This window comes from Boleophthalmus pectinirostris, unplaced genomic scaffold, assembly GCF_026225935.1.
Source record: "Boleophthalmus pectinirostris isolate CB_2022bp ecotype Guang Dong unplaced genomic scaffold, ASM2622593v1 HiC_scaffold_17, whole genome shotgun sequence".
In the NCBI taxonomy this organism is placed as follows: domain Eukaryota; kingdom Metazoa; phylum Chordata; class Actinopteri; order Gobiiformes; family Gobiidae; genus Boleophthalmus; species Boleophthalmus pectinirostris.
Window position 1 is genome coordinate 21,454,972 of NW_026571115.1, and position 14,275 is coordinate 21,469,246.

A 14,275-nucleotide genomic window follows, 5' to 3' on the forward strand; every position below is an offset into this window, starting at 1 on the left:
TTTTTGTGCTGTCTTTAATTAGATTAGGCAGATCAGTCATTCACAATTCACAACTGAGATACACCTGTTTTTTCTTCTCAACTTTCCTTTTCATTGTTCTCAACTTTCTCTACTCAACTTTTTCTTTTGCTTTGCTTTATGGTAATTTTCAAGCTTAGTTTTCAGTATTTTAGCAAAACAAATCACAATATATGCTCCTCTTTACCACTGGCGTTTATCAGATTGGTCAAAAATTGGTTTGATATTGGATATTCAACACATTCAAAGACATTTAACTTGTAATACATGTCACAGATTTTTTTCAAACAACTTGTGACATCTTCATAATCCTCCAGGGTATATATCACAAGACAGTAATTATTTAAAAAAATATACTATGAGCTGATTTAGTGCATATTTGTGAATTCAACACTCATTTAACTTGGACAAAATTGTTGGTACCCCTCTGGTAAGGAAAGAAATAAACAATGGTCAGTGGTCAATGTCTTTTTAAAAAATAATTACTGTCTTTTGATATATACCCTGGATGATTATGAAGACATCACAAGTTGTTTGAAAAAAATCTGTGACATGTATTACAAGTTAAATAGCTTTTAATGTGTCAAATATGCAACATCCAATATCAAACCAATTCAACCGCGGTTAGAAAGTGGGACACATGGGGCATTTTTTGTAGTCTGGGTCAAATCAGTGGTTTAGAATAAGTCTGCTGCCATAAGTATGTTTGATTAATCTAGCACTTTACTTTTACCCTAGCTATTTATGATTTACTCTTTTAGTTTCTGTCTGAGCTTGGCAAACTTTGGAAAGTCCGTAATGATGTCACCAGAGGGCGAAGTATAGAAAGGTTGAAAGCGAAAGTAAAGCTTGCATAAGGAGAATGTGTGCTGTCCTGAAAACCCAGCTGGGGGGAAGCGGCTTTCCTCAGCTTGACAGGGTGGGTTTCATGCGCATTTACTTAAAAGAACGTCGTTTTGACAGAAGGCACAACACGTGGACGTTCGGATTGTTGAATCAGAGCTGCGGGCGAACTGAAATGTGATCTGTCTGGACAGTTTTGGAAAGCGTTTAGGCATCAACGTTTAAGGTACAAATATTCGCCTTTTGTTACAGTTTTCCTCTGTTGCTTTGGCACATTTTCCTGACCAAAACTTACCAACTAACGGACCAAGTCACTGATCCCAAACCATGTGACCTTTTACTTGCTTGTTTTTCCAAAGAGCAAACGCATCGTTTTGGGCATATTTTCTGAAACAATCTGGAAACATACACTACCAAGCAAAAGTTTGGACTCGCTCCTAATTTTCCTGTATTTGTGTCAGAACAGCCCAATTAAGAGTTAACTTTAGTTATTTACATGTACATTTATTGCTAGAACATTCATAAGTATACTAATAACACAATTTAAGCAAGTATAATGTTCAGGTAGGGATATTTCTAAGCATTTATGCATGAACGCATTTCTGGAAAGTTTAGCTAGCAACATTACCCTATCTTTTGTTTGGTTAAAACACTCAAAATATCTTTCTAAAGGGTTTCATGTCTCACAAATATTGTGTGTGGCTTTTTTGAGTTTATATGAAAGACTGATAATTTCTAGAAAGAAGCATATGTTTAGCTAATTTGAAAATTATCTGAATCTGAAGTAGTACGAAAATGGCCAGAAAACCTCAGATAAGTAAAGAAAAAAGGATTGAAATTCAGGTTTTGAAAAAAGAAGGCTATTCTACAAGACAAATTGCCCAGAAAGTTAAAGTCTCACAAAGTGGAGTTGCAAAAACATTAAAGAGATATATGAAGAAACAGGTTCACATGAAGACCGATTTCGTTCTGGTAGAAGCAGAGTCACATCTAAAGCTGAAGATAAGTTCATCAGAGTTACCAGCCTTCGAAATAGACAAAAGACAGCCCCAGAGATAAGAGCTCAGCTAAACTCTACTAGGAGCAATAATGTGTCAGTGGATACTGTGCGGCGTAGACTGCGAGAATCTGGTCTGAACGGCAGGGTAGCAGCCAGAAAACCACTCCTAAGAAAGCAGAACATAAAAAAGAGACTTCAGTGGGCAAGAGAACATAAGGATTGGACTGTAGAAGAATGGAAAACAGTTCTGTTTACAGACGAATCAAAGTTCGAAATTTTTGGATCAAAGCGGCGCAAGTTTGTTCGACGTAGGGTTGGAGAGCGTTTGAATCCTGCATGTGTTGTCCCCACAGTAAAGCATGGTGGAGGTAGCGTCATGGTCTGGGGCTGTTTTGCAGGGGGTCAGACTGGTGATCTGCACAAAGTAACAGGAATTCTAAATCAGCATGGATACCACAGTATCTTACAGAGGCATGCCATTCCCTCTGGGCTGCGTTTAGTGGGCCAGCCATTTACACTACAACAAGACAATGATCCAAAACACACCTCTAAACTGTGTCAGAGGTATCTGGCCAAGAAAGAAGATGAGGGGAAGCTCAGGGTAATGACTTGGCCAGCTCAATCCCCTGACCTTAACTCCATCGAACTTGCATGGGATGAATTGGACAGAAATGTCAAGAACAAGCAACCCACAAGTGCTGCAAACCTTTATGAGATGCTGGTGGAGGAATGGCGGAAAATTTCAAGTGACTATCTCATGTCCCTGATTGACCGAATGCCTCGAATTTGTCAAGCAGTTATTAAAGCTAAAGGAGGCTATTTTGATGAGTCGCAGATTTAGACGATTCATTAACAATATTATTTTGTCAGACACTTCAGTTTTGTTTTCAGTGTTGTTATCTATAGTTTTACAGTGATTAAAAATAAAATTTTGTTCATAATGTTGTCAATATGAACCAAACACAGAAAAAGTAGGGGTGAGTCTAAACTTTTGCCTGGTAGTGTAAATCTGGCAAATCTTTATTCACACACAACCCAAAACAATTCAGAATTTTGAAAAAATTTACTTTGTGAACAAAACACTCTTATAAAAAGGACAGTTTGTGCTTAAAGTATAAATAGGTCGTCATATTATAAATTTAGCTCTAACTGGTACTGATAAGAGAATGTTCCGTGTGGTGTGAGGGAGTCAGACTTGCAGCACCCATATCACTAAAATGTAAGAAGTATTACACAGTCATTTACTGTTTTGGCACATTTATCTGAAAATTGACAATTACAAAATGGCTCACACAGCATCCTAAGAAAAAACAGATTTTTTGTTTCCTAAACAAAATTTAATCTCAGCAAAATGCAGTTTTACATTCAGAACTGATCAGTTATTCTTCAACAGCAAATTTGACCATCAAAACTTTCTGTGCTCTTTCATTCGACAGAGCACTCAGAAGCTTTAGTCCTGCTCTTGGTAACCGCAGAGAATCACTAGTTTAGTGCAGTTTGCCATTGTCATTTAAGTCTAAATTTTGGTATAAATTCCAAAACTTGCCTGTCAGGGAGCAAATACTCAGTTCATGTTGCAAATGTGAACGTGAGTATTTTAAGCCTAACCCTCAAATCTAAATTACAAAGCAACAACAAAGTTTTTGCAGAACCTAAAACACAACAATCAACTATTTAAACACACATTTCAATTCTAAAACTCTGTCTGTGCATGCTATAGTCTGTGTCCATAATAATAATAATAATAATAATAATAATAATAATGATAAGGGAAGACAAAGGGAACCCCTTTCATTAATAATTTATTTACTGTCTGCATTATAATCCAGTCATCAGATGTAAGTGTATTCTGTGGTCACTAATAACTTTTCTTGTGGCAAGCTTTATAATGCATAAGGGCATACTGCATACTATTTGATTTGGTGAAAAAGTGTTCATAATCTGTATTATCGTGTAGTGTATACTGGTGACTCTATCTTGTCTCTGCAAGCATGCACTATACAGTGGCACGGGCATGAGGCTCCATTTTAATGTCATCATGGGCCAGTCCAGATACTGCTACCCCACAATGAATAAAGTTGTCTAAGAGGGGGTATTAGATAGTGAAAGATTTCTAATAATAATTCACATTTTTATTTAACACATGTGAATCCTGTTATTTTCTCAATAAAACACATCGGGTTTATCAAAGGGTCAGTCCATATAAAATCAGTTGCCCTCCCCAATGAGCCATCTCAGATTTGTCTGAGATTGTGGGATAGCAAATTATTTTTCTCAAATAATAATTTTGTACAGAGATAATAGTTGAATTTTCTGAAAGGATTAATTACACTTTTCCAAGTAATGTAGACACAAATAATCTCCAATTGTCTTCCCTTATAACAAGCAACTAGTGTTTAAGGCTGTTGATTTAGCCTTTCTAACAGGTGGAAAAGTACCCCAAAAATTTAAAAATAAAATTGAGCGGCAACCAAATTTGAGATTTTGGGGGCCCACAGCAACCCCCTTAATAAAGATACCCAATATTTGACAACAGATTTAGAATCTATGACCCAAAATCTACAATATTACAAATTTTCAGCTTCCTCGCTCTATTCTTTATGAAATTATGGTCTCTCATAAATGCTTATAAATTAAGGCTTCCGAAAAAGTGAGCACGGCCCCAAAATTTCAACCGGCCATAACTCAGGAACGACTGAAGGGATTGAGCTAAAATTTTAGATTTGTTCATTTGGTGATTTTAGAAATGTTTTCAGACAAATCCGAGATGGCTCATAGGGGATATTCCTTGAAAATATGGACTGACCCCAAATTAAAACATTTCGGTCACATTTACAATAAATTTTTAGTGTACCTTTTTAGTTGCTTTCAATTCAGACCAAATAATAATGCATATTTTCAACAACATATTAAACACAATGAAGCTACAAAATCGGGCAATAGTTTTGTCTTATTAGCCTATCAGGATCAGAGGTGCATAGTCAGAGTTACTCAAGTCTGTTTACCTATTTAATTTTGTAATAAAAGTTTACATCTTTACTTTTCATTTTTTCCAGACACTAAACTTTTACTCCTTATAACTGGGTAGTATATTTTACAGTGGTTGTGATTGCCTGTGTTGTGGAAAAATGTTGTTTAACTATTAGATTCGGTTTTGTTTCCTTTCCTGATGCATGGAGCTTTCTAAGAGGATCTGAATGGACACTGGCTTCTGTTCTGGCTCACCACCAGTGGATTCATGTCAGGTAGTGTGAAGATTGGCTCCTAAAGACCCAGAGTCAACGCAGTATTAAGCGGGTTTTTAATAAATCCAAAAGGCTTGCAAAAAACACAGAAACATCCATAGAACAGAAAGACAATCTGACAAATGGGGGAAGACAAGACACAGACTAAAAAGGGGAGCTAATGGGACACAGGTGCAGCACATTAGGGCGGGGCAGTAATCAAAGGCGGGAAGTAAATCTGCAACAGAAAACGGGGCAAGTAATAACAAAATAAAAAGGGAACAAACAGGACATGACAGTCTGTCCATTGGTTTGGGATGGTGACCAGAAGACAGGCTCACAGTGGCTCCAAGAAGATGGCAGAAGGCTTTCCAGAACTGGGCAATGAACTGTGGACCCCGGTCAGAAAGCACATTCCTAGGAAAACCAAACACTCGACAGATATGCGTTAGGAGTGCCTCAGCTGTCTCCTTGGCAGTAGGCAGCTTAGGCAATGGAATGAATCTGACCATTTTAGAAAATCTGTCAACAGTCAGTACAGTGGTATTACCATCAGAGCTGGGCAATCCAGTAACAAAATCTAAAGAAATGTCCGACCAAGAGCGACGAGGTACCGGCAGAGGGTGCAGGAGTCCAGAGGGAGGTGAAGTGGAGGACTTGTTGTGGCAACACACATCACAGGCTGCAACAAATTCTGTTATGTCTTTCTTCATTTTAGGCCACCAAAACCTCTCTCTGGCTCTGAATAGAGTTCTTTGCACACCAGGATGGCAGGAGACGAGAGAGGAATGTGCCCACACGATTACCTCTCCTCGGAGCTCAGGGGGAACGAACAGACGATTAGGTGGTACGTTCAGAGGAACTTCAACATTACTCAAGGCCTCTCTGACTCTGCTCTCGATGCTCCAAGAGATGGCGCGAACAAAACAGGAGCTCGGCAGAATAGGAGCGCTGGACTCTGGGAGAATACCTCGAACAAAGAGTCTCGACAAAGAGTCAGGCTTAAGATTCTTGGATTCAGGGCGATGAGACAGTAAAGTTGAATCGTGAAAAGAAAAGTGCCCACCTTGCTTGCCTTGGGTTTAGTCTTTTCGCTGACTTGAGATATTCCAGGCTCTTATGGTCTGTCCATACAAGGAAAGGTTGTTCAGTCCCTTCCAGTAGATGTCTCCACTCCTCCAATGCCACCTTTATAGCCAGAAGCTCTCGGTCCCCAATATCGTAGTTGCGCTCTGAAGAAGAAAGTTTCTTGGACAGAAATGCACGGGGATGCAACTTATTGTCTCTGACTGACCTCTGTGACAAAACTGCTCCAATGCCCACATCCGATGCATCAACCTCAACCATGAACTGCCGTGAGGGATCCGGAAGAGTCAACACAGGCGCTGATGTGAACAAAGTTTTCAACTTTTGGAAGGACTTCTGCTTGAGTGGACCAGGAGAACTGAAACTTAGAAGAGGTAAGTGCATGCAAGGGTGCGGCAATGGAGCTGAAGTTCTTTATAAACTTGCGGTAAAAATTGGCAAAGCCCAAGAAACGCTGAACGTCCTTACGGCAGGAGGGCGTGGGCCAGTCCTTGACTGCTTGGACCTTGCCAGGGTCCATCTTCAGCTCTCCCTGGCCAACCACCATGCCTAAAAATGACACTGAGGAGACATGAAACTCGCACTTTTCTGCTTTAACATATAATTGATTGTCCAGGAGTCTCTTCAGCACCTGTTTTACATGGGAAACATGAGATTCAACATCAGGAGAGAAGATGAGAATGTCATCTAAATAAACAAACTTATTTAACATGTCCCTTAGAACGTCATTGACCAGAGCCTGGAACACAGCAGGTGCATTAGTCAGGCCAAAAGGCATTACTAAATATTCATAGTGGCCACTAGGGGTGTTAAAGGCTGTCTTCCATTCATCCCCCTCCCTTATTCTAACCAAATGGTAAGCGTTTCTCAAGTCCAATTTGGTGAAAATCTTGGCCCCCTGCAACAACTCAAAACCAGAAGAAATTAACGGGAGGGGGTACCTGTTCTTGATGGTGATGTCATTAAGTCCTCTGTAGTCGATGCATGGTCTGAGAGTTTTATCCTTTTTGTCAACAAAGAAAAATCCAGCGCCAGCAGGGGAGGAGGACGGGCGAATAATTCCAGCTTTAAGAGAAGAGGAGATGTAGTCGTCCATAGCTTGGTGTTCACGAGCTGACAGTGAGTAGAGGCGTCCCTTGGGCGGTGAGGTTCCTGGAAGGAGGTCAATAGCGCAGTCGTAGGAGCGGTGAGGTGGTAAAGAAGTAGCCTTAGCCTTGTTGAAGACCTCTTTCAATTCCATGTAACAATCAGGAACAGATGACAGATCTGGGAACTGTTGATCTGCCGGCGTCACAGAGGGAAAACAGATTCTTGCAGCTGGGACCCCACGAAACAATAGCACCCGTAGACCAGTCTATGTGGGGGCTGTGCTGAATAAGCCAGGGATAGCCAAGGATTAATGGGTGATTGGCAGATTAAAAAAATGTGAAAATGCATCTGTTCAGAGTGAGAGTCAGGGAACTGAAGAGTAATGGGACTGGTGTTACGAGTTACAGTGCACAGAAGGCGACCATCAAGAGCGGTAGCTGTCATGGGCTGAGACAGGGGTAGCATGGAGAGGCCCAAGTCCTTAACTAAAGACAAGTCCATGAAATTGGAGTCGGCTCCGGAATCAATTAGCGCTGGGAGAACAAGAGGGGGTAGTAAGGTGAACCTTGGTAAGCTGGCGTTTAGTACAGGACTTAACAGTGGCGGAACTCACCAGGACAGAAGACTTTATAGGTCCAACATTCTTCCTCACAGGGCAAGAGGCAAGGGAATGGCCAAATTGGCCACAATAAATGCAGAGTCCCTCGTCCATGCGACGCTGACGTTCAGCGAGAGAGCCTAGTGCGACCAATCTGCATGGGTTCTCCTGAATCAACAGTAGGCACAGAAGGCACCGAGGAGACAGAAGGAACCTTCTCCCTGAAGTTCATTCTTCTAGACAGTGGGGGAAGCTGACGGGTACGGACTCGCTCCCTCTCGGTCAGCCTCTTATCAATTTTAGAGGCCAGTGCAATTAAAGCCTCCAACTCAGAGGGTAAATCAAGGGGAGTAAGGTGGTCTTTAATAGTCTCAGAAAGTCCGTTAAAAAAACCATCCACTAGGGCCAACTGATTCCACCCACTGTCAGCCGAGAGAGTACGAAACTCCAAGGCATAATCCAGCATGCTGCGTCGTCCTTGTCGTAATGAGACCAAGGCCTTAGCAGCCTCTCGACCAGGTGAAACAGTCTGGAAGATTTGGTTGAAGGTCTTGAGGAAAAGAGGAAGGGAATTGCAGATAGTAGAGCGCTGATCCCACTCCGCTGTAGCCCAGGCTCTAGCTCGACCAGTCAAATAGGAGATTATATATGCAACTTTAGCACGGTCAGAGGGAAATGAAGCAGGTTGGAATTCAAAATGCAACTCGCATTGAGACAAAAATGGCCGACAGTCCCCGGACTCACCGGAAAATCTCTCAGGACTTGACAAAGGAATGTGAGAAGATCCAGGAGGAGCAAGGGCAGAAACAACTTCAGGAGTGGGAGGTGGAGTAGCTCCTGCAGGTGGAAACGATGTAACCTCCATTTGCTTGAGTCATTCAATGATAAAGTTCATCTGAGTAGATATCTGAGAAAATGCCTCCTGGTGACCCTCATTGGCAGATCTGAGTTCTTTTCTGAGGCTACTCACTTGCTCCTCTTGCTGTTGAATTCTCTGTCCTTGGGCTTGGAGTGCAGCTCGAACTGGGTCTGGGGAGTCCATGTCTTGGTCAGATTGTACTGTCAGGTAGTGTGAAGATTGGCTCCAAAAGACCCAGAGTCAACGCAGTATTAAGCGGGTTTTTAATAAATCCAAAAGGCTTGCAAAAAACACAGAAACATCCATAGAACAGAAAGACAATCTGACAAATGGGGGAAGACAAGACACAGACTAAAAAGGGGAGCTAATGGGACACAGGTGCAGCACATTAGGGCGGGGCAGTAATCAAAGGCCGGAACACAAGAGGGAGGAAGTAAATCTGCAACAGAAAACAGGATAAGTAATAACAAAATAAAAGGGAACAAACAGGACATGACAGATTCAAACAAGTTTTGCTTGATTATTTGACATCAACCTGCCGAGGGATTGAAGATGGAAATTAGCCAAATAAATAAGAAGAAATAAGAATTTAATGAATCCAAATCCAACTTCTCACAACTCAAAATTCCACCATCTCCATCACAACAGATCTCTTGCCTACTGCTCTGAGAATACACCACCATGCTGATAAAGGCACAATGTGTACTATGCCAATGGTTGAAGTCTCTGGTTCACAGTTTTCCATCCATGGATTTCCTCTGAGATATCTGCAGCATTTTCACATCTGCCCAATCCCACAACATCAGATCACACTTTTGCTAAAGAATTTATCACCAATTGTCAAGATTTCAAGCCCATTGTGAGTGAACTGAGGAGAGTACTGATCATGAAAATGAAACCTACTGAATGGCACAAAATAACTGATCAGCTCCAGAAAACTGAACTGCGATGCAATAATGTGGAGTGGAAACATGCTCCAATGCTCTAAGCTGTGAACAATATCTGCACAGCTTTCACCAAAGCCTTTCCTGCTGATACTGATGAAGTCCAGTCCTGCAAACAAAAAGACACTGAGGATCCACAGTAGATTTACAACACCTGATCACTTTGAGATGTTTGGGAAACATACTTGTGTAACTACTTAACTAAAACAGGCATTTCTTCATCTGTGAAGAAAACTTGCATTGGCTGGAATGCTGCTCACCTAACTGAAGTGAAAAGACACACCACACATGCATATGAACAGCTACTGAGAAAGAAAGTAATGAAGCAAGAGTGAATGCAGAAAGAACTGCATATGGCAGCTGTAACAATGTACAAAAAGGCCCAAAGACCCCCCACCAACTAAAGACTCATCAGGCCACGCATAAGCAGAAGAAATGTGGGAGGAAAGCTAATTGAAAGAACAGGAAAAGATTTTCCAAAGAGCCATGCTTCATATGTTGTCAGACTGGGTATTGGGGATGAGAGTGCCCTCTACGCCATGAGCCCTCTGCATTTACACCATCTTCTGAGACACATTACATTGACAATGGATGGAGGAGATCTAGACAGAAATGGATAACAAGTTAAGGGTCAAGTCAATTTGTGACCATCAGAGTAAAGCACCTGAAATCCACTATTGAACTACAAAACACCAACACCCAGCCCCTTCCCCTGTGATGCCTCTTCCCCCTGCTCTGCTGACTGTGCCCCAGTCACTAGCCTGATCCAGCTCCAGTCTATAGAAGCGTAATGACTGTAATCCACAAACTAAAAACATGTTTATTTTTTTCTTTCTGATTTACTTGTCCTAGTGTTTTAACATAATTTTTTAACATGTTTAACTAGAAGCAAATTTTGTGAACACTCTAGAAGGTGAACATGGGTTTAGTTTGCTACATTTTGCTAGTATCTACTAACTAGCATTGAGACAACTTGAATTTATTCTCCAGAGTAGAAGTAAGCAATTAGTTATTAGTTAAGTTATTACTGCTAACTACCAATCACTGTGTGAAATTCCTCTCAAGTTGTAACTAGCTAGTGAACAGTCACTCACTTGAAGAAAATTGTGCTTTAAATACACAATGTGACACCAGAAGTCAATAAGCCAGTCAGCTACTATGTGATGATTGTTACTCTACATGACTCAAAACGCTGTACGCAATACCCCCAATATTTTAAGCCCAAAATGAAGAGCCTGACAAAAATAGATAGAGGAGTAAAATGTGCATTATATAATTTTTCTGGTGAAGGGTTCACCTCTTGCTTGCGTCCATGGAGATTGTATTGCTTTGCCTTGAATGTTTTCTACATGTTATTCAACTTGTGTTTCTGTTGCTTAAATACTTAGGATATTTAGAAAAGCATGCATTCATACTTCTACATAGATCTGACCTGCACTGTCACCTGCTTGTCCATATAGGTACAGAAGTATAATGCCATACTCTGAAACATTCCAGTCAAAGCAATAACAGAAAGATTTATTTTTCATTCACTCCCCTAACTTTGTAATGGGAGTTTTCACTCACTGCTCCCTTCATAAATCTCATAAAGGTTTCTCCCCATATGTGACTTGCTCCAATAGACAGGACAGAATACTTGACAAACATTCTGGATTGGCAGTGCAATTCCAGCTCCCACAGATGAATGCTGTTGTTGTGTCCTTGGGCAAGACACTTAACCTACCTTGCCCCTAGTAAGGGTGCAACAATCTCAAATGAATTGTTTGATAGTAGTCTCAAGATTCAATACACACGTTTGGTCGATACATATCCTTCATGTGCTCTGTGTTATAATTTATTTTGGTCCGAAAGGAAAACAGTTATTGCAGCGTCTTTCTCAGATGCAGCAAGAAAACAGCTCCATAGGGACAGAGGTGGGTTTTATCTTTCAGTAACTTTTTATTTTACGCTGATAGACCCAGGTCATCAAATTATCACCAAAAAAGTACAAAAAAGTCTGATAGTTTAACTCCCTTAGTAGTGTATATTAAGAGTAGACTAGCTGTATTATAAAATATAAAAAATGCCTGAGAAAGCACTGTGCTTATTTTCACTGAATAAAAATTTTGAGCTGTAAATCATTGAACCAAATGAGCTAAAACACTTCACATATAACCTACAACTTTACAGTAGTTGTACTGTAATGTATTGTTTGTAATGTATTTAATAATGTTATTATTTCAAAATTGAATCAGTATTGTAACTCATGTATAGAGATATGTATCGAATCATGGGAAAACTGTATCGTTGCATCCCTAGTGTCTGCGTACACTGGTATATGAATGTGTGTTTGAATGGTTGAGTGGTTCCTTGATGTAAAGCGAGAGAACTAAAGGTGGAAAAGAGCTATATATAAATGCAACCATTTACCATCTTAAGCACTGATGACTGTAGATCAACTCACCCAAACTGTTACTTGGTTAGATTTGTTGATAATACTGTTCTATTGTCTCTGCTCTCTGCTCCATCTTTGTGTCATGGTGTGAGAGCTCCAGTTTAGAGCTTAATGGAAACAAAAGAACGGACACGATTGACATTCTCAACACAGAAGCGCTCTTGAAAAAATGTCACCAGTGTCCAAAACAGATCAAAGTCACAAATGTTTCTTCCAAAATAGGTCAGCATGCTCCGTGTGACCGGCAGGTCGTGAGAGTGGCCTGGTGGATTCTTTGGGAACCCTGTCAAGCAAACATTTTTGTTATTTGTTTATTTTATCTCATGTTTTTTTTATAGTACATATAAAAAGTTACAAGTTTTTAGTCTTTTTTAAAAATATATAATTATTGTTATGCACAGTTTTCTATAGAAATGTCTTTTCCTTTTTTTCAATTGTGAAATAATATAAATACATTTGTTTTCAGCTCATATATAACTTTTGTATTTGCAGACTTGGTGTGGATGTCAGTAGCAGCATGGTATCGTGGAGGAGCCTGCATTTTGTGTGTGTAAGTGACTTGCTTTTGCACCGACAAGATTTGTTTGGAATTGATCTCATGAAAGATAAGCATTGTTCCTTCTAGTATATCAAGTTAATAACAGAAAAATTGATGGGTCAAGACACAGAATTGGGTCCATCAGATTGAGTCAAGGCGAGGTTTTGACATAGTTTATAATACACAAACTCTTCAGGTTACAATGTGACTTCACAATTTTCACTTTAGTTTTATGTTAGAAAATATTTTTTTTTTAAATCATAATTTTTTAGTGCTTAACTTTATGGCAATAAATCTTCCTGTTTCTTTTTGAGAAGTGAACTCGCAAATGTTTAGCAGACAAACTCAATATGTTATTTATATCTGCAGAGAGCAGTGCATTGGTTCTCATTTTTATAAACTAATACTAGGATTCAATATTTTAGATGTAGCATCAACTATTGCATCAACATTTTGTACTTTGTAAAATATTTAGGAATGAGGAAATCTGTGAAAAACAATTAAATAATCAGTCATCATAGTAATTGTGTTTTATATTATGACATCATAATTACATCAGTACATATTGTTGTATGTTTTTATTGATTCAATTTATTTTCCCCCAAATCCATACAAGCCTTTTAAGAACAACATGAGATACTATCTCCTTTTGAGAAATAAACCCATAATAAATGTGTGAGAAGGATTCATCAAAGTAGTATTTATTCTTTTTTGTCCTCCAGCTGTTTTTGTGCAGTATTCACCTGACCAAGGCTGGTTGTGATGATTACTTTAAATCCATCAGTAAATTTGTAAGTCTTGTTCTGTAGTTGATATATATGTATATTGTATATTGTTTTTATAAGTATGTCATTCTAACATTCCAGTTGTCTCCAAACACAAAGTTAACATTTGACAACTTGACACAAGATATTTCACTTATAGCTCTTCCAACTTTTAAGGTAAACCTGTTATTGTGGTCACAGTATAATAAAAGCAACATTGAGTTTATTTACACCTGGTGTTTGATGACTTGAGACTTCTTGTTTTATTACAGGAAATTGTGTTTTGCACTTTAGAAAAAGAAGCTGATATTTGGGGTTTGAGCCATGTGGTTCGGTGCAATAAAGATGTAAGTATATTCAATATCACACAACAACAGAATGCTTTAATAAGCACTTTTGGGGTGTTCCTGATGCTCACAAGATAGTAACTTGTGAGACACCACTGCAGTGGAAGTAATCACTACATGTAAAAAGAGTCATGTACAGTCAGACCTTATAGTGTTTGCTTAAGTGGTGAAAGTCTGAGCTCTCCGTCTTTTATTTTGACTAATGTATATGAGTATGTTAACCTAGCTTCAGGAGCTATACCTGCTGAAGCAGAAATGCTGTGCATGCACTATAATGGAATCTTAGAAACTTGTTTCTGAAAGTTACTTAACTGGTGAGCACAAGAATTACCCCTTTAAAAGTGTCTGTAGTGCATTGTTTAATGTTTATTTATTTTTTAGCGCCCAAGCTGTGAACATCAAAATCTTCTTCCTGAACGTGTGCCCTTCTTGGACTTCATATGCTTGGTCGCCACAGCATTTAACAAAACTATGAATGGTAAATTTTAAATTATGATTTTGTTTTATTTTATTATTATTATTTAATAATAA